Source organism: Tursiops truncatus, chromosome 14 (genome assembly GCF_011762595.2).
Source record: "Tursiops truncatus isolate mTurTru1 chromosome 14, mTurTru1.mat.Y, whole genome shotgun sequence".
In the NCBI taxonomy this organism is placed as follows: Eukaryota; Metazoa; Chordata; class Mammalia; order Artiodactyla; family Delphinidae; genus Tursiops; species Tursiops truncatus.
In genome coordinates this window covers 29,067,807-29,087,190 of record NC_047047.1, presented here as the reverse complement: position 1 = coordinate 29,087,190, position 19,384 = coordinate 29,067,807, and positions in this window count along the sequence as shown.

The following is a 19,384-nucleotide window of genomic DNA, read 5'->3' as shown; positions in this document are numbered from 1 at the left end:
TACTGGAAAGGCAAATCCTTGGGCCTCATCTCAGACTTACTAAATCAGAAACCCTAAGGATGGGGCCCAATAATCTGTTTTAACAAGCTCTCTAAGTGATTCTAATGTGTGTTCAAGTTTGAGCAGTACTTCCTTCAGAGAATGGAGATTCCCTTTAAAAGTAAGCCAGTTGACCACTGTCCTTCCCTCACCCTCCATGCTCAGTATTTGTTGGCACCAGGGGCCACAGAAGATGGGAATGAGGTGTGTAAGCAAGGGTATCCTTTCATCTTGAGGTGGCCACCATTAACATTCTGGTTATCATCCTTTCATGCATCTCTGTATGTATATACATGTGCATATGTTTAATTTTACACATATGAAATCATATTGATATTTTTTAATAGTCACTTTTTGGTTAATCTTTCCCTTCTTACGTTCCACATCTTAGCAATGTAATCTTATATTAGCAAAATAATATGTATATTTCAGCAATGTATATATTTTGTATATAGCTACACTTTTCTTTATGCTCGTATATATATCATACATAGACACAACACAAGTTTTTCTCTTTTTTTTTTTTTTTTTTTTGGTACGTGGGCCTCTCACTGTTGTGGCCTCTCCCGTTGCGGAGCACAGGCTCCGGATGCGCAGGCTCAGCGGCTATGGCTCACGGGCCCAGCCGCTCCGCGGCATGTGGGACCTTCCCGGACCAGGGCACGAACCCGTGTCCCCTGCATCGGCAGGCGGACTCTCAACCACTGCGCCACCAGGGAAGCCCAGCAGGTGGATTCTTAACCACTGTGCCACCAGGGAAGCCCAGTAAAAAAGATTTTTTAAACTCATAAATGTTTGAAAATTAACAAACATACTAGTAAATAATGTTTCGATCAAAGAAATCAGAAGTGAAATTTCAAACCATTTTGAAGATGATGAAAAGGAGAAAAATTTAGACCCATGAGATACCACTCTAGGAACTAAAACAATCCTCAGAGGAAATTTTAGAGCCTTAAATGCCTTCATCATTAAATAAGGTTTTTAAAAAATGTAAGGAAATTATTATGCAAGTAAGGAAAAAGGATAAAAAACAGAATAGTAGGAAGAAAGGATTGATACAGATAAAGCTAAGAGTAAATTTTAAAAAATAGCAAGGATATATAAATCCAAAAGCTTGTTCTTTGGAAGAACAAAAACCAAAAACCTGATTTCAGTAAATAGTGGGGAAGAGGGGGAGGGCTGAACGAAAATGCATAGGACCAGAAAGAAGACATAAAAGAGCTTAAAATAAACAGCAAGAAAATATCATGTGCAACTCCATGACGACAAATCTGAAAACCAAAAGAAAACAAATGACTTCTCAGCAAAATATAAATTATAAAAATTGACTCGTGAAATAATAGAAAATTTGATTAGATGAATTACTTCAAAAGAGAAAAACTGGGCTTCCCTGGTGGCGCAGTGGTTGAGAGTCTGCCTGCCGATGCAGGGGACACAGGTTTGTGCCCCGGTCTGGGAAGATCCCACATGTCACGGAGCGGCTGGGCCCGTGAGCCATGGCCGCTGAGCCTGCGCATCCGGAGCCTGTGTCAGCAACGGGAGAGGCCACAACAGTGAGAGGCCCGCATACCGCAAAAAAAAAGTATCCGCCTGCTAATGCAGGGGACACAAGTTCGAGCCCTGGTCCGGGAAGATCCCACATGCCACGGAGCAACTAAGCCCATGCGCCACAACTACTGAGCCTGTGCTCTAGAGCCGGCAAGCCACAACTACTGATCCTGCGTGCCACAACTACTGAAGCCTGTGTGCCTAGAGCCTCTGCTCCGCAACAAGAGAAGCCACCACAATGAGAAGTCCACGCTCCGCAACAAAGAGTAGCGCCCACTCACCCTAACTAGAGAAAGCCCGCATGCAGCAATGAAGACCCAAAGCAGCCAAAAATGAAATAAAATAAATAAATTTATAAAAAAGAAAAAAAACCCACACATTAAAAAGGAAATTTAATGTAAATGGGTAAAAATATATTAACTTGATTACAGGTAGTGCTCCTGGAATAGTGAATAGTTGGGGTTAATACTGGACCATGTTGGAAAGAGGAGTCATAGATTTAATAATTTGTTTATTGCAGATTTTACTAGGAATAATTTTAGACCAAAAGCTTAAAAATGCAACCACTATAGTAATTATCACCATAAATTGGATATTGATTCCTGAACTTAAGATATTTCAAGACTTTGCAGGATTTATGGTATGCACAGCTCTAGTTTCCAATATGTAGTTTAGAACTCATAGTGCTTTTTTAACTGTTATAAGAAATCAATCTGGGGACTTCCCAGTGGTCCAGTGATTAACACTCTGCGCTCTCAATGCAGGGGACACCAGTTCGATCCCTGGCCAGGGAAATAAGATCCCACATCCCGCATGCAGCACAGTGCAGCCAAATAATAATAAAAAATAAAATAAAATGCAAGGATGTAAAAGGATAAAAAACAAAGAAATCAATCTGTACTTGTCATTCAAGGGAAAATCTTTGCCCTCCGTTTACCAGTGATGAATGGCTCAATGATTTGGCTCGTTTGGTTGACATTACAGCTCATCTAACTACCGCAAATACTGGGGCATTCACAAGGAGTGCAGCATTTATATGGTTCAGTTCTCCCCTATGTAGTAAATATATATGCCTTTTTGGCAAACTTTTTTTTTTTTTGGCTGCTCTGCACAGCACGTGGGATCTTAGTTCCCCCACCAGGGGTCGAACCCGCACCTCCTGCAGTGGATGCGCAGAGTCTTATCTACTGGGCCACCAGGGAAGTCCCTGGCAAACAGTTTTTTAAGGAACAATCTGGATCACTTTCATATGCTGAAGTTGGTTTCCAGAAATGAAAATTATGGCCTTAACTTCATTCCCCAAATTATGGAATTTAAGACTGAATTCCAAGCAGGCTTTTTGATTTTACACTTTATGAAAATGAACGTTTTTCAATTAATAGCAATAAGGTGAATGGATAGCTACAAATGAAAGTATTAAAAACTAAATATTATAACATCGGAGCACAGAACTCTGCAAATAGCTTTGAATTATCCTAAATTTAAAGAACTATGCAAGAACTTCATCTTTGTTTGAAAGTACCTGTGTTTAAGAAGAGTTTTTTTCTCTTATGAAACTCAGTTTTAAAAAACATACTGCTCTTAGTTCAAGGATTCAGGGCTGAATTCTATATTATACATTGCATGCTAACTACATTGACATCTTGCTACAGTTTTATATCAAAAACATATGAGCTACAAGAAAAATTTAATAATTAAGTTCCTATTTTTTAATTTGTATTTTTTGAGTTTCAAATTTATGATCTCTTATATCATAAATGCTTGCATTATGTTACATGCCTAAATCATAGTTCATTAAAAATAATGTTTGATTCTATTTCTGGCATTGAATTTTCTGTTATCTTGATCACTTCAATTATTTATGTTACTAGCTTGTCCTCTGTAGGTATTTGAGTTTGTGACCTTTGTCATAGTTGAAAGGTAAAATCTTAGCTGTGTCCTTGGGGAAGATGCCTGTGAAAATATGGTGATCACATCATTCTAATTAATTTTACACTGTTACCACTTTTCCTTCACTTAGGCATTAAATGTATTTTCATGGTGGTTTGTTTCATGGTGGCAGTTTTAGGAACTGAAAATTGAGCATTTATGCTTATTTATTTCAACATTGTAAGTACATATTAGACAACTCAGTATCATGGGACAAGAGCTTTTCCCTTCACCCTTCTCTCACCCCCTGTAGAATCTTCAGGGAAAATTCCCTGTGAAAACTTCTGGGCAAAGCATTGAAAAATAACACCCGTAAGCTGTGATAGGATCAGAGACTCCACCCAGACTGTTTAGATGGGTAATTCTGTTCAGGTGAGGAACCAGAGGCTGTGCTACGTTTTGTAATAACTCCCGAGTTTCTGTCGTTGCCTCATTGAAATTCTTTGGTTTGGGATCAGTCGTATGACGTCTGTGAGAAGCTGCCTGGTACTCCTCTCTCCCTGGCAGCACTATCCTTGCCTTGGCTCCAATGCAGCTATGGCTCTGCCTTCTCAATTGCTTGCTGTGTGTTGCCTTTTCATAGAATTATGGACTTTAAAGAGTGTAGTAAAACTTTTGACCACAGAAGAAAAAGGTTTTGTCTAGTTTCTAAACTGGTCCAATGAAAACAGAAAAAGAGGACGATGGAAAAAGTTTTTCTAAATCTTATGTAATTTGTAGGTACTGAATTGTCACTATTCATATTTCCTTTGTTCTTCCCTCAAGTTCAGTGTCTATTTGGGTGTTTAAATTTTAACTTTGCTGACTGATTAGAAAAAATACGTTTATTTAAAGAAATGACAATATCAGGGGGTAAAATGACAACTCTCCGCTCTTCACATTTCTCCTCACTCCCTTTTGATCCTTCTTTGGGGTCAGACAGGTATAACGGGAGTCATGTTTCTGAATCTGTTCTTCAGTGGTTCTCAAGTGTGGTCCCTGTGCGAATACTAACTGAAAATGCAAAATCTTGGGGGCCATCCCAAACCTACTGAATGAAAAACGGTTGGGGCGTATGTGGGCAGCAATGTGTGGTGATTGTGACTTACACTAAAGTTTGAGAACCACCGTGCTATATGACCTGAATTATACCTCTCTTAGCTTTGTACATGGAAACCTAGAATAGTTTTCAAACTCCTTTAGCGTCTTTGTGCTTTCCTTTCATTGCTTTGGGAGTCTGAGATAAAGTATATATATTGTGGTAAGCCGGGGACCTTTATCCTAGCTGGCTGGGACTTTGTGGTCCCGGCATTCAGTGAACTGCCTTGAATGATAAAACTGATTGGTGAGGTAGTGGATGAGACAGAGATGCCATGGGTACTTCCAGAAGTCAGTTAGGTCTGGCATCCCAGGAACTATTGATCAGAAGGGAACCTAGTTTTGAGACATGGCCAAGACCAATTATTCTCATCCTGATTAGTTAGTGTATGTAATTCACTAGAGAAAAAAGAAAGTCTGAGTATATGACTTTGCATGCAAAATCGTGTGTTTAATTTCTTTTTTTTTTTTTTTTTTGCAGTACGCGAGCATCTCACTGCTGTGCCTCTCCCGTTGCGGAGCACAGGCTCCGGACGCGCAGGCTCAGCGGCCGTGGCTCACGGGCCCAGCCGCTCCGCGGCATGTGGGATCCTCCCGGACCGGGGCACGAACCCATGTCCCCTGCATCGGCAGGCGGACTCTCAACCACTGTGCCACCAGGGAAGCCTAATTTCTTTTTATTGTGGTAAAATATACATAACATGAAATTTACCATTTTAATCATTTTTAAGTGTGCAGTTCAGTGGCATTAAGCACATTCACATTGTTGTGCACCTATCGTCACTATCCACCTCCAGGACTTTTCCATCATCCCAAACCGAAATTCAGTACCTATTAAGCAGTAACTACCCAGTCCTCCCTCCCTGGAGCCCCAGGTAACCACTATTCTACTTTCTTTCCTATGAATTTCACTGTTCTAAGTTCCTTATATAAGGGGAATCGTACAATTTTTGTACTTTTGTGTCGGGCTTACTTCACTTAGCATAATGTCTCCAAGGTTCTTTCATGTACAGTAGCATGTCTGAATTTCATACTTTTTAAAGGCTGAATTCCATTGTATGTATATACCACATTGTGTTTATCCATTTACCTGTGGGTAAACATTTGGGTTGTTTCTACCTTTTGGCTCTTGTGAATAATGCTGCTATGAAAACTGGTGTACAAATACCTGTTCAAGCCCCTGCTTTCGGTTCTTTTGAGTATTTACCTAGAAGTGGAACTGTTAGATCATATGGTAATTCTATGTTTAGTTTTTGAGGGACTCACATTGTTCTCCATAGTGACTGCACTATTTTACATTCCCACCAGCAAGGCACAAAGGTTCCAGTTTTTCCAAATTTTTTCTTTTTTCTTTTTTTTATAATGGCCCCCCTAATGTGTGTGAAGTCGTACCTTATTGTGGTTTGGATTGTATTTCCCTAATGATTAGTAATATTGATTTCTTGTGCTTATTGGTCATGTGGATATCTTCTATGGAGAAATGTTTCTTCAAGTGTTTTGCCCATTATTTTAACTGGGTTATTTTTTGTTTGTTTGTTTTTGAGTTGTAGGAGTTCTTTATGTATTCTGGATATTAATACTTTATCAGATATACATTTTGCAAATATTTTCTTCCATCCTGTCGGTTGCCTTTTTACTTTTTATACTGTCCTTTGATGCACAAAAGTTTTAATTTTGATGAAGTCCAGTTTATATGTTTTTATCTTTTATTACCTGTGCATCGAATGTGTAGATCCCTTTGGGTATTATTGAGATTTTAACAATTTTAATTCTTCCAATACATTTATTTGTTGAGTATTTTTATTGTGAAAGGATGCTGAATTTTGTCAAGTGCTTTTTCTGTGTCAATTGAGATGATCATGTGGTTTTTCCCCCTCGAATTCATTTTATGAAGCTAGTATTACCCTGGTATCAAAACTAGACAAAGAATTTTAAAAAAAGTACAGACCAACATCCCTCGTGATATTGAAGATGCAAAATTCTTAGCAAAATATTAGCATTAGAATTCAACAAGATATAAAAAGAATTATACACCATGATCAAGTAGAGTTTATTCTGGGGATGCAAGGATGGTTTAACACCTGAAAATTAATCAATGTAATCAATCATATTAACAAGTTAAGAAGAAAAATCACATGGTCATATTAATCGATGTAGAAAAAGCATTTGACAAAATGTAAAATACATTCATAATAAACACTCTCAAAAAATAGAAAGAGGGGAGAACTTTCTCAACTTCGTAAAAAGAATCTACAAAAAGCCTACAGCAAAAATCATATCAATACTTAATGGCGAAAGACTGAATGCTTCCTCTTTAAGACTGGGAACAAGAATGGTCTGGGAATTATAGCAGAGAATAAAAGACATACAGATCAGAGAGGAAGAAATGAAACTGTCTCTATTTGCAGATGACATAATTGTCTTCATAGAAAACCCCAAGGAATCAAAAGAAAAACTAGAACAATATCTGAGTTCAGCAAGGTTGCAGGATACAAGAAAAACATACAAAACTCGATCGTATTTCTAAATGCCAGCAGTGAACACATGGACACCAAAATTAAAAATATAGTGCCATTTACAATTGCTCCAAAAATCTGAAATACTTAGGTGTAAATCTACCAAAAAATGTACAGGACTTGTTTGCCAAAAACTATACAACACTGATGAAAGAAATCAAAAATGATCTAAATACTTCTTTGGAAAGAAATACTGTGGATTGGAAGACTCTGCGTAGTGAAGATGTTGATTCTCCCCAAATTGATATACAGGTTTAATGCAATTCCTATAAAAATAACAGCAGCTTTTTTTTTTTGGAAAATCTAGATAAGTTTCTTCTAAAGTTTATATGGAAAGGCAAAGAACCTAGAATAACTACAATTTTGAAGAATAAGAATAAAATTGGAGAAGTCAGGCTACCTGACTTCAAGACTTACTATCTTTAGCTACAGTAAGCAAGACTGTTGGTATTGATGGTAGGAGAAACACATAGATTAATGGCACAGAATAGAGAACCCAGTTATAGACCTACACAAATATGTCTAACTGATTTTTGACAAGATGCAAAAGCAATTTAATGGGGGAGATAGCTTTTTCAGCAAATAGTGCTACTGCAAGTAGATATCCACAGGCAAAAATATGGACTTTGACCCAAATTTCACATCTTATGCAAAAATTAACTCAAAATGGATTACTGACTTAAATGTAAAATGTAAAACTCTGAAACTTTTAGGAAAAGAAAAACATAGTAGAAAATGTCAAGATCCAGGGCTAGACAAAAAGTTCTTAGAATTAATACCAAAAGCACAGTCTAGAAAAGGAAACATTGATAAATTGGAATCCATCAAAATGAAAAACTTCTGCTCGACAGAGGACCTTGTTAGGGGATGAAAACGAGCTACAGAGTGGGAGAAAACATTTGCAAACCACATGTCTGACAAAGGACTAGTATTTAGAATATATAAAGAACTCTCAAAACTCAATAGGTAAACAAAAATCAATCAAATTAGAAAATGGGTAAAGAACATGAGGAGACATTTCAACACAGAGGATATGCAGATGGCAAGTAAGAACATGAAAAAGATGTTCAACATCATTAGCCATTAGGGAAGTGCAAATTAAAACCACAGAGAGATATCACTATACAATTATTAGAATGGCTGAAATAAAAAATAGTGAAAACACCAAATACTAGCAAGGATGCCAAGAAACTGGATCACTCATGCTTTGCTGGTGAGAATATAAAATGGTACACTCATTCTGGAAAACAATTTGCCAATTTCTTATAAAACCAACCATGCAATTACCATACAACCCAGCAGTAGCACTTGGGCATTTACTTATCCTAGAGAACTGAAAACTTTTGTTTACACACAATCCTGTACACCAATGTTCCTAGCAGCTGTATTCATAATAAACAAAGATTGGAATCAACTTAGATGTTCTTTGAAGGGTAAATATTTAAATTATGGTACATCCATACTATGGAAAACTATTGGGCAATAAAAAGGACTGAATTATTGATATGTGCAACAACCTAGGTAGATCTCCAGACAATGATGCTAAATGGAAAAACCCAATCCCAAAAAGTTACACACCATATGACTGCATTTATATAACATTCCTTTTTTAATTTTTATTTATTTTTTAATTAATTAATTTATTTATTTTTGCCTGCATGGGTCTTCGTTGCTGCGCACGGGCTTTCTCTAGTTGCAGTGAGCGGGGGCTACTCCTCGCTGCAGTGTGCAGGCCTCTCATTGCAGTGGATTCTCTTGTTGCAAAGCACGGGCTCTAGGCGCACAGGCTTCAGTAGTTGTGGCACACAGGCTCAGTAGTTGTGGCTCGCAGGCTCTAGAGCGCAGGCTCAGCTGTTGTGGCGCATGGGCTCAGCTGCTCTGCAGCATGTGGGATCCTCCTGGACCAGGGCTCGAACCCGTGTCCCCTGCACTGGCAGGCGGACTCCCAACCACTGTGCCACCAGGGAGGCCCCTATATAACATTCTTGAATACAAAAATGGTGAACAAATTAGTGATTGTCCCTTACATGGAAGAAGGTGATTGTGAGAGGGAAGTAGATGTGGGTATAAAAGGGCAATAAGAGGGATCCTCGTGATGGACGTGCTCTGTATCTAGGCTCTATCAATGTCAGTATCCTGGCTGTGATATTGTACTATAGTTCTACAAGGTGTTACCTTAGGGAAAATGAAATAAAGGATACAAAGCACCTCTCAGTATTATTTCTTACAACTGCATATGCATCTACAATTATGAAAAGTTTAATTTAAAAATTGTATTTAGACAAATTCAGCAAAGTAGCAGGTTCCAAAGTCAACACACAAAAATCAGTTGCATTTCTACACACAAACAATAAACAATCTGAAAAGGAAATTTCAAAAACAATTCCATTTACAAAAGCATCAAAAAGAATAAAATACTTAGGAGTTAACTTAACCAAGGAGGCAAAAGACTTGTACAATGAAAACTATAAAACATGACTGAAAGAAATTAAAGAAGATATAAATAAATGAGTACATATTCCATGTTCATGGGTTGGAAGACTTACTATTTTAAAAATGTCAATACTACCCAAAATGATCTACACATTCAATGCAATTCATATCAAAATGCCAATGACTTTTTTTTTGCAGAAATAGATAAACCCATTCTAAAATTCATACAGACTCTCAAGGGAACCCCAAATAGCCAAAATAATTTTGAAAAAGAAGAACAAAACTGGAGGATTCAGACTTCCTGATTTCAAAATTTAGTACAAAGCTACAGTAATCAAAAGTGTGATATTGGCATAAAGCCAAACATATAGACCAATGGAATAGAATAGAGAACTCAGAAATAAACCCTTGCATATATGATCAAATGATTTTTGCTAAGGGTGCCACGACCATTCAATGGAGAAAGGATAGTTTTTTCAACAAATGGTGTCAGGAAAACTAGATATCCACATTGCAAAAGAATGAAGTTGGACCTTTACCAAACACCATATAAAAAAATAACTCAAGTCCGCCTGCCGATGCAGGGGACACGGGTTCGTGCCCCGGTCTGGGAAGATCCCACATGCCGCGGAGCTGCTGGTCCCGTGAGCCATGGCCGCTGAGCCTGTGCGTCCGGAGCCTGTGCTCTGCAACGGGAGAGGCCACAACAGTAAGAGGCCCACATACAGCAAAAAAAAAAAAAAGAAAAAAAAAACTCAAAATGGATCAAGGATCTAAATGTAAGACCTAAAGCAATAAAACTCTTAGAAGAAAACATATGGCAAAATCTTCACGACATTGAATTTGGCGATGATTTCTTGAATATGACACCAAAAGCATAGGTAACAAAAGAAAAAAATAGACAAATGGACTTGATGAAAATTTAAGAATTCTGTGCATCAAAAGACACTATCAGCAGAGTAAAAATGTAACCCACAGAATGTAAGAAAATATTTACAGATTATATATTTGATAAGGTATTAATATCCAGAAACTATACAGAACTAAAACTCAACAACAAAAATGGCCCAATTCAAAACTGGGCAAAGGACTTCCCTGGCGGTGCAGTGGTTAAGAATCTGCCTGCCAATGCAGGGGACATGGGTTTGAACCCTGGTCCAGGAAGATCCCACATGCTGTGGAGCAACTAAGCCGGTGCGCCACAACTACTGAGCCTGCACTCTAGAGCCAACGAGCCACAACTACTGAGCCCCTGCGCCACAACTACTGAAGCCCGCGTGCCCTAGAGCCTGTGCTCTGCAACAAGAAAAGCCACCACAATGAGAGTAGCCCCCGCTCGCTGCAACTAGAGAAAGCCTGCGTGCAGCAACAAAGACCCCACGCAGCCAAAAATAAATAAATTTTAAAAAGCAGGGTCTCAAAGATATATTTGTAAACACATGTTCATAGCAGAATTATGCACAATAGCTAAAATGTGGAAGCAACCCTATTGTTCATCAACGGATGAAGGGATAAACAAAATGTGATATGTACATACAGTGAAATATTATTTAGCCTTAAAAAGGAAGGAAATTCTGCAATATGCTACTCAAAGATATGAGTCTCAAAGAAGTGACCAGAGCAAGAGGAAGCTTTTATACATTTAGACAAAGAAACAGGACATTTGTGAAGAATTGACAAGGCAGAGGTTTGGGCTAGGGACAGTAAATGGTGAAGAAGTAAGGTTTCTGCAGCCTTCTGGTCCCTATATTCCTTGACTCTGGTTGACAGGGATTTCTCCCTTCCTCCTGGTACAGGGAGGATACCTTTCACATAAAAAGATTTATCTCTTGCTTTCAGGGAAGAAGGGCAGGGGTGGGGGCTGAGGGGGTGGTCAGAGTGATCTTGCTTCTGCCGTCTTCTCAAACTCCTTCAGCTTAAGATCCACATTTTGGGGTGGCATGTCCTGAACCCCATCATGTGTAAATTGGTAGAAAGTACTTTGGAAAAACTATTTGGCATTATCTACTAAAGTTGACCGAGAATTTTTACTCCCTTGGTTTATATTAGGGTAATCAACCATCCCAGTTTGCCTGGGATGAAGGGAAATGTTCCCTGGACATAAGACTTTCAGTGCTAAAACTGTGAGAGTTCTAGGCCCCCCAGGACATTTGGTCTCCTAGTGTATAATCAAGAGATATGCATACACATGTGCACCAGGAAGCATTCAAAGGATGTTCATAGTATCATTATTTAGAATAGTTCCAAACTGCAAACAAACTGTTCAAAAACAAAATTCAAATGAGTAAATTTTAAAAACCTTATTGATTTTATTCGATGATTCATGAATCGGGCAGCATCCCATCCAGCAGATAGAAATGAGCTCCGAGAAGCTGTACAAAATGAAAGATTTTTATAGGCAGAAGAGAGCAGGACAAGGAACTTCTAGCAAAAAGTGGATTGACTGTGTCAAGGTTGCTTTCCTTTAGGGGATGGTGGGGGTCTCTGTGACAGATTACCTCACTAGCCTTGACCAGGTAATTCCAGATTGACCGGTTTAAGATTCTGTTTCCGGAAAAACTGAAAGTATAATCAAGTATTGGTTTGGTGATGTGGGGCTTAGCGTAAGTAACTCCATTTTGAGCCTGTTGTCTTGTTTTTAACAAACCCAAATGCCCTCCAACAGTGGAACAGTTAAGTTATAATATGTTCAAATAATGAGATATTATGCAGCAATAAAAATGAACAATGAAAATGTAACCATATAGGTGAAATTCACAAACATAACATTGAGTGAAAGAAGCTATATACAAGAGAATACATGCTGCATGATTTTAATTATATAAAGTTTAAAAATAAAGAAATGAAATTAAAATGTTTAGGAATGCAAGATTAGGTGGCAAAACTATAATGAAAAGCAAGGAAGTGATTATCATAATTGCCAGGCCCATAATAGTGGGCCTCTGAAAGGGAGGGAAGGGATATTATTGAGAAGGGGCAAGGACCATCTTTGCAATGTTTAATTTCTTGACCTTGGTAACAGTTATATGGGTATTTACTTTGTCATGAATTATTAAGTTATACATTTCTGTTTTGTCTTTTATTCGTGTATATATGTCACATTTCTCAAAGAGCCCCCCTCCCTCCTTTCCTCCCTCCTTCCCTCCCTCCCTCCCTCCCTTCCTCCCTCCCTCCCTCCCTCCCTTCCTTCCTTCCTTCCTTCCAAGGTTTAGCCTTGCTGGGGAAATATTAGAGAGCAAAAATAAAAAGAAATCATTGCTCACCAGGAATATGATGATAGTATCCTCTCACAGGTATTGTCACATAAACTATTGCAAACCTTCAAACCATTCTCCACACTGATACCTGGCATTTATCAGTCAGAATAATGACCGTTTCAAAACAGACATCTGATTATGCTCTTTGGCTTAAAATCCTTCCACAAAGACTGGTTAAGTATATTCTAGGATACCTCCATAAAATGAAATATTCTGCAGTCATTAAAAAGGATGAGGTAGAGCCCTTTGTATTAATATAGAATAATTTCAAAGAATTAAGTCAGGGGCTTCCCTGGTGGCGCAGTGGTTGAGAGTCTGCCTGCCGATGCAGGGGACGTGGGTTCGTGCCCCGGTCCGGGAGGATCCCACGTGCTGCAGAGCGGCTGGGCCCATGGGCCATGGCCGCTGAGCCTGTGCGTCCGGAGCCTGTGCTCCGCAACGGGAGAGGCCACAACAGTGAGAGGCCTGCGTACCGCAAAAAAAAAAAAAAAAAAGAATTAAGTCAAAAAGAAGGTGCAGAACAGTGTTTAAAAATGGGTTGATATAGTGGAATTTCATCAAAATTCATTTAAGTTACTCAAAATCAACCAATTCATGGAGGTGAAAGAAAAATAATATATTATTAGAGAGGGCCAAGGGGACTGCCGTTGCCTTTTTCCCACTTTTTGAATATATAGTCCACTCTATAACAGTCTCTGGAAATAGTGTGTGAATAATTTTAAGGGTTTTACTAACCATTTATAAAGAAGAGTTATGCATGATTTGAGAGGCCAGACAAATGAACGGTAGTGGTTTCCTTAACTATCGTGCTGGATTATTAATTTTAAGAGAGTGTCTCGCCCATTGCAGGATTTTTATTTATTTTTTTTAATTGAAGTATAGTTGATTTACAATGTTGTGTTAATTTCTGCTGTTCAGCAAAGTGTTTCAGTTATACATATATATATACATTCTTTCATTGCAGGATTTTTAGTACATCTGACCCTCAACTATTAAATGCCAGTAGTTCCTGAGTTATTGGTTCAAAGAACCACCCTTACAGATCTTCAAACATTAGTGGGTAGGGCAGGGGTTAGGAGCATACTGTCTCAGGTTGAGAACACTAGAAGAACAAAAGAAGAAAGAATATAAGGTCATAGAGAAAGAAAGCTGAGTGAAGAAGAATTAGAGGAACTGACCACCTGGTCTTTAGCATTGGTTGCACAAAACCGTGAATGCTGTATTTGAATAAGCAATTTTCAAAGATTATTTCGACCATAAGCAAGGCAGAAAAGCAGGTAAGGTGGGTTCATTCAAGTTCTCTCTGGGGCTTAAGTTGGGCTCTCAGTTGCCAACACCAGGGAGCTGCCAGGAAATGGACTTGTGCCTAAGGGACTCATCAGTCTTCCCTCCTGACCCTCACTCAGAAGTGTTCCCCTGAGACCTGCACTTGCCTTGTCTCCCCAGTGCCAGCCGGTCCCTCCTCCCTCCCAGAGGAAGGGAAGGGGAAATACCCTTGAGGGGGAGACTAATTTAAGATTTCTAATTTTATACAATGTGTTACTCGTGTTAACTAAGGAAACCCCGAATGAATTCTGCATAAAGAACTGTCTTGAGACTCTTATAACTGTGAAAAGTCACACAGACTTCCCCTCAGAAGGGGCTTGGTGGGACTTCCCTTTATGGTTTTGGGCATGGCAATCCTTCATCTAGCACTTCAGTGATAGACTGGATTATGCCCAGTTTTGGTTTCTACACTTTTAAAATGATGTAGATAAATTCAGGAGCCGGTGGAAAGGTGATCAGAGCCCAGCCCAAAGGTTTAAAGTTTTCAGTAGTGATACTATAAAAGACCACAAGATGGCAACAAAAGAACTCTAACATGACACTTTTTTTTTTTAAAGCTAGATTTGGGAGAGGCGATTATCAGATCAGATGTTCCTTGATGAAAACAAGAAAAAGAGTTTAAGAATGTCTATATTTTAGGTGGTGTGATGAATTGGGCGATTGGGATTGACATGTATACACTGATGTGTATAAAACTGATGACGAATAAGAACCTGCTGTATAAAAAACTAAATAAAATTAAATTTTAAAAAAAAGAATGTCTATATTTTAAAACTTATGAAATGATCAAAATACTTGCTGTGGTAAATTTTTGCAATGCTTGCTTATTGTTTAGGCGAAGGATTTCATACATGTTAAAGAACAATATTGTGGTATCACTTATATATGAATCTAAAAAAACACCTCAAACTCATAGAAACAGAGAGTAGAAAAGTAGTTTCCAGGGACTGGGAGGTGAGGGAAATAGGGAGAGGCTGGTAAAAGGGTACAAACTTTTAGCTATAAGAGGAATAAGTTCTAAGGATCTAATATAAAACGTAACTATAGTTGATAACACTGTATTGTATAATTGAAATTTACCAAGAGTGAAACAAATATTCTCATAATATATATGTGTGTGAATCTAGTATATATATCATTTATATAGATATATACAATATATAGAGTTAATTAATATATCCATCACTATATAGAGTATAATATATATAATATATAAAAATATATATACATAAGGATCTTAGTAAAAAATATATATGTAAAGCCACATGTTGAGATGACAGTGTCACAAGAAGATGGAACCATTTCTTGGTTCCATGGACATGGACACTGTGTGACTTCTTGGAACAGAACCCTCTACCAAACTGCATTGGACAGGTAGCACAAGCAAAAAATAAACTTTGTTGTGTTAATTTAAATATATCAATATATATGTATATATACACACACATATATGATGATGGATGTTATATGGTGATGGACGCTGTTAATTAACTAGGTGGGAGGAAGCCTCACAATTATATCTATGTCAAATCATCATGATGTACACTTTAAAAGTCTTACACAATTTTATTTGTCAAGTTACCTCAACAAAGCTGAGGGAAAAAAAAGCAATATTGTTAAATGAGTTAGATATTTGTTTCTCAGACTTTAACAGGTGTCAGTATTGCCTCCTTAGCTTTCTGCCCTCTTTTTCTCTCTTTTCTGACCTCTGACCCTTTCTCTGCTTCCACCAAGACGTTACCAGAGGAAAACAATATAACAAAGTGGTGAAGGGCATGGGTTATGGAGCCCTACTGCTTGAGTTCAATTAGAGACCACCAGTTATTAACTGTGTGACATTCAGCAAATTGCTTAACTCTGTGCCTTGGTTCCTTTGTCTGTAAAATAGGGATAATAATAGTGCCCACTTCATTGGCTTATTCTCAGGATTAAATGAATTGATATGTGTAAAAGCACTTAAAACAATGCCTGGTGTAGAAAAATGTTAAATCTTTATGGAATTAAGGTTTCAAATTTTTCTACTCATTTATAGAGTTACATTGTTTTAATTTATTAAGCAGATGAGTTAACTGTTTGAGGATTTTCTCATTAAAAACAAAAAACAAAAAAACTTTTAGGGAATCCCCTGGTGGTCCAGTGGTTAGCACTCTACACTTCCACTTCAGGAGGCATCGGTTGGACCCCTGATCGGGGAACTAAGATCCTGCAAGCCACGTGGTGCAGCAATAACAAAAACACACCAAAAACCAAACTTTTAAATCAAATAGTTGCTTTTGGTGTAGGTGGCATTTAATAGCTTTTTTTTTTTCTGTCAGTCATGTTTTCCTATTTTCCACCCTTAGATAAGTCACTGAAGAGACGATGGCATGAATTTTGTTTATTTATATGGAAGGCTTTTATTAAAGGGTTTAGGGTTGTTATATTCCAGAAAGTGAAACAAGAAAATAAAAAGATTAAAGCAGAATAGATTTTTATTTTATAGATATTTGCTATCTGTATAGAGGAAAGACATTTTCAATAATCCAGAAGGTTTTTTTTTTTTAAAGGATACTATACTTACTTATTTAACCATTTCAGGATAATATTTTTTTAGGGTTTTTAAAAATTGAAATACATAGTGATTTAAAATTTTTATAGATTATACTCCACTTATAGTTGTTATAAAATATTGGATATATTCCCTATGCTGTACAATATATCCTTGTAGCTTATTTATTTTATTTTACTTTTTTTTAAACTTATTTTTGGCTGCGTTGGGTCTTTGTTACTGTGTGCGGGTTTTCTCTGGTTGCAGTGAGCGGAGGCTACTCTTCGTTGCAGTAAGCAGGCTTCTCATCGCGGTGGCTTCTCTTGTTGCAGAGCACGGGCTCTAGGCGCGCGGGCTTCAGTAGTTGTGGCACGCGGGCTCACTAGTTGTGGCTCACGGGCTCTAGAGCGCAGGCTCAGTAGTTGTGGCACACGGGCTTAGTTGCTCCGCGTTATGTGGGATCTTCCCGGACCAGGGCTCAAACCTAGATTCTTAACCACTGTGCCACCAGGGAAGTCCCCTTATTTTATACAGAGTAGTTTGTACCTCTTAATCCCATACCCCTATCTTGCCCCTTCCCCTTCCCTCTCCCCTCTGGTAACCACTAGTTTGTTTTCTATATCTGTGAATCTGTTTCTTTTTTGTTAAATTCATTTGTTTGTTTTCTTCTTTAGATTCCACATATAAGTGAAAACATCCAGTATTTGTCTTTCTCTGACTCATTTTACTAAACATACCTTCCAGGTCCATCCATGTTGTTGCAAATGGCAAAATTTCATTCTTTTTTATGGCTGTGTAGCATACCATTGTGTACATATATATCTTCTTTATCCATTCATCTATTGATGGACACTTAGGTTGCTTCCTTGTCTTGGCTATTGCTAATAATGCGCTGTGGGACAGGAATAAAGACGCAGATGTAGAGAATGGACTTGAGGACACAGGGAGGGAGAAGTGTAAGCTGGGACGAAGTGAGAGAGTGGCGTGGACATATATACACTACCAAATGTAAAATAGATAGCTAGTGAGAAGCAGTCGCATAGCACAGGGAGATCAGCTTGGTGCTTTGTGACCACCTAGAGGGGTGCGATAGGGAGGGTGGGAGGAAGACACAAGAGGGAGGAGATATGGGGATATATGTATATGTATAGCTGAGTCACTTTGTTATAGTAACACACCATTTTAAAGCAGTTATACTCCAATAAAGATGTTAAAAAAAATAATGCTGCTGTGAACATTGGGGTACATGTATCTTTTCAAATTAATGTCTTTGTTTTCTTCAGATACATACCCTGGAGTGGAATTGCTGGATCATATGGTAGTTCTATTTTTAGTTTTTTGAAGAACCTCCATACTGTTTCCCACAGTTGCTGCACCAATTTACATTCCCACCAACAGTATACAGTGGTTCCCTTTTCTCCAAATCCTCACCAACATTTGTTATTGTGGTCTTTTTGATGATAGCCTTTCTGACAGGTATGAGGTGCTATCTCATTGTGGATTTGCGTTTTCTGATGATTAGTGATGTTGAGCATATTTTCATGTGCGTGTTGGTCGTCTGTTTGTGTTCTTTGGAAAAATGTCTATTCAGTTCTTCTGCCCTTTTTTTTTTTTTTTTTTTTTTTTTTTTTTTGGGGTACGCGGGCCTGTCACTGTTGTGGCCTCTCCCGTTGTGGAGCACAGGCTCCGGACGCGCAGGCTCAGCGGCCAGGGCTCAAGCGGCCAGCCGCTCCGCGGCACGTGGGATCTTCCCGAACCGGGGCATGAACCCATGTCCCCTGCATCGGCAGGTGGACTCCCAACCACTGCGCCACCAGGGAAGCCCTCTTCTGCCCATTTTTAAATCAAGTTGTTTGGTTGTTTTTTTTTTTTTTTTAATATTGAGTTGTATGAGCTGTTTATATATTTTGGATATTAACCCTTTATCAGTCATCATTTGCAAATATCTTCTCCCATTCAATAGGTTGTCTTTTCATTTTGTCAATGGTTCTTTTGCTGTGCAAAAGCTTTTAAGTTTAAATAGGTCCCATTTGTTTATTTTTGTTTTCTTTGCCTCAGGAGAGAGATCCAAAAAAAAAAAAATTGCTACGATTTATACTGGTTTTTTTTTTTCTTGTCTTACCTCATTAGCTAGGACCTGCAATGTAATGCTAAAAAAAAGCAGGGAAAATGGGTATAGTGATTGAACGGCATTCCTCAAAATTCATGTCTGCCTGGAAGCTTAGAATGTGAATTCATTTGGAGATTGAGTCTTTGAGGCTGTAACCAAGGATCCAGATGAGATAATTGGGATTAGAGTGGACCCAAATTCCAATGAAAGCATTCTGATAAGGGCAGAAAGGACACACACAGCCACAAAGAAAAGAAGGTGATGTGAAGATGAAGACAGAGGTTGTAGTGATGTATTTACAAGTCAAGGATTGCCAGCGACCACAGGAAGTTAGGAAAGAGGGTCATGTCCCTGTTTCTCCCTCAGAGCTTTCAGGAGTAACCAACCCTGCCAATACCTTGCTTTTCGATTTCTGGTCTCCTGAAGTGTGAGAATACATTTCTGTGTTTTAAGCCACCCATTTTGTGATTTACTATTACAGCCCAGGAAACTAGTGCAATGGGCATCTTTATCTTTTTTTCTGTGTGTGTGTGTGTGTGTGCGCGCGCGCGCATGTGTGTGTGTTAGCTTTAAATCTGAGAGAACTTTTAAAAATTACATTCTTTTAAAAAATTATTTTGAA